A 3,113-nucleotide genomic window follows, 5' to 3' on the forward strand; every position below is an offset into this window, starting at 1 on the left:
AATCATCTAGAAACCCTCCCCTCTTCAGAAAACTCCCCCGCGAAAAATGTCCGTATGTTTCCCAATAGCAAACACTATCTGTAAGCAACGGACAAGTTACAAAACTTGAAAAGGTACTTACTTCTGCAATGGGGTTCTCTGACTGTTTTGTAGCTAGGGAGAGAGGGAGATACCTCAAAGGTTTCATTTTAATGCCAAAACATCTCGACTCTCATTCAGCCTTTAGGTAAATACACAATTACCTCTAGGGAAGAGACAAGAGAAAGGTAGAGGTGGAAATTAGTTGTAATACCCAGACAGGTCTACTCTTTTTCTATAAACCGAAAGTGATTGGATACCAACTAACCGCAAGGAATATTTTTCGGGGGGATATTTTTCACGGGGAGGTATTTTCCAGGGGAGGTGGATTTTCCACGAGGTGGTATTTTCTGGAGATATTTCCAACATGAGGTGTTTTTCCCGGGGGGTGGGGGCTGGTTGTCCTCCAATCACATTTTACTTTTAAAAAGGGCACTAAAATGTTTAATTTCCAATCGAACAATAAAACGTGATTAATAAATGTGATTAAGAAGAACCCCCACAGTCCTCGGGGCAAGGGCTCTAGGTTATTGCAAGTTACACATTGTTAAAATTTAAGGATTTTACGGAAGGGATGGTCGTACAAACTTTGGGGAAGACTCATTCGGTTGGAAATTGAAATTTCAAGTTCAATTTTGAAAAATCAGAGATAAGCAGAGGACAATCAACCTCTCCCTCTTAGCCGCCATTCCCCCCCCCAAATGCATTCGATTAAAATTAAAAAAAAAATGTTTTTCCAAAACAGTCTAAAGGTCAAATAATCATGCCTCAGGGGTTAACAACCGCACCAGCAGCTGCTGGAACAAGAGCTGTAAGTTAAGCTAGTTACTCAAAGTTAACAAATAAGGTTTTTATGGAAAAGATTTTTGTATGAACTTGGGGGGGGGGGGGCTCATTCGATTGCAAATCAAAAGTTCCTGTGTACTTTTTAAGAGTTAAAAGTGATCGAAGGGCTTCCACCCCCAATCTCTTTTTTCACCAAATATATCCGATTGATTATTTTGAGATGACCATTTTATTTAAAACAGATCAAAGATTAAACAACTATGCCTCCAGGGTTCAGAGCCCCTGGTGCAAGGGCTGTAAGTTACGCAATACAAAATGTTTTACATACAAGGTGTGCATACTTAACATACAAGGTGTTTTGTTTTTTTTTTTATCAAGAAGAGAGGGCATAATGGCTGGTGGTATGAGCCATCACATCGTTAGGAGAATGTTTAGGAACATCTTCAACTAAATCAAGAGGTACTTCGTGCATCCACTTTTACAAGACGACGTATCTGCAACGTGTCGAGAACAGCTGAGGCTATAAACCTGAGGGTATGAAGTTCAAACTTTCTGGGCATGTTGCAAAAGATTGGACTACAACTAGTCCCCCTCCTATATCCTTTTTAGTTGCTATCTCCTAAGACAACTGATCAAAATTCGTTATCTAGACCGGCAAAGGTAAAATATTTTAAACACAAATGTTTATTATTTAACGCCCAGAAAGATCTGATTCATCTAAAAAAAAGGGGAAAAAATCAGCTTTAATGGTTTGTGACATTGGATCTTCTTCTTTTATTTGCAAAAATAAAACAAAGCTTTTTTATGAATGATCTTGACAGGCGTTTATATCATGACTTTAAGAAACAAACAATTCCAAAAGGTCGAACATGTAAAAATTCTAACTTGTGCTTTACCCAATGATATTGCCTCATATTTTTATAATACTCAAAAACTGAGTTCAGTGGTTCAGTACCACGATGGTTCAGCTGCACGGGGGCTCAGTTAAATGGGTTGAGTTGCACGGGGGTTTAGTTAAATGGAGTCTAGTTGCCTGGTGGTTCAGTTACACGAGGGTTCAGTTGCACAGGGGTTCGGTTATACAGGGGTTCAGTTACATGGTGGTTCAGTAACATGATGGTTCAGTTACACGCACACCAACTGAAAAAAAAATTTAAGCAAATTTCATGAAAAGATAATTTTTGATTCCCTTTCCTTTTGCTAATTTTAAAACCACGCATATATACGTCTGTTTCTAAGAAACAGTTTTGTAGAGCGAGTACCTCGACAATTATTAAGAGTTGCCACGTCGTCCAATCCATTCCAAAAACGTTTGCATTTTTTTTTTTAGATCACGGCTTATCTTTGTTATTTTTTTTTTTCATGTAGCATCGCTTGGATGTCAATCTCTTTTATGTCTCTTGGATATCATAACTTTGCGTGTAGGTTTATTTATTTTACTTTTTTCATGTAGCATCGGTTGGATGTCAATCTCTTTTACTAAATATTGTTTACGATTTTCCTAAGTTTTCAGTCTAAAATTAAACGTTTTGGGACTTCTTATATACATCTTAAGAAATTCTTAAAGATTCCAAGTTTTAACATTTTCCAAAAATACAGCAATCTTCAAAATCTTGGAAGTTATTCAAAATATTTACCATTCTACCTTACAAAGTGTAAAACCGACATCTTTAAGGGTAATTATCTTTATTGTTCCCGCTCAATTTTCGAAACAGATCTTACGAATTTTTGGTAACTACGACACTTGCTGTAATCGTTGTAGATTATAAAATCTGCATACTGTCCAAAATTCTAGCCTTTGGAGCAGATTTCATGCCTTGTAGCAAGAAAATAACGAAAACTAAAAATAATTTTTTACACCTTAAAAAAAATAATAAATAATTCTGTATCCAACATTTTTTTTCTAAATACTGGCGGAACCAACTGAAAAATTACCTCCATTTTCCATCTACTAAATTTTTATTCAACAAACTACAATAACTTGATTTTTTTTCCACAAAAGATAACAAATTTGTAGAAAAAGTGAAACCAACATTATTTCCCTTTCTAACTCGGGAGTCGTAAAAAAAAAAAAAAAAAATTAAAAAAAAAAAAAACAAATAAAAGCTTCAACACCCGCCGGAGGAGGGTGGAGCCCGATGCAACCGCTTTGTGCATGAATAAATAGAATACAACGAAAGAGGACACATAACTTTACACAAATAAACGACACGACAGACGAAATGACCCTAAAGGGAAGGAGGGGGGGG

Source organism: Artemia sp. Qi Xiang Cuo, chromosome 3, assembly GCF_049724085.1.
Source record: "Artemia sp. Qi Xiang Cuo chromosome 3, ASM4972408v1, whole genome shotgun sequence".
NCBI classification, from domain to species: domain Eukaryota; kingdom Metazoa; phylum Arthropoda; class Branchiopoda; order Anostraca; family Artemiidae; genus Artemia; species Artemia sp. Qi Xiang Cuo.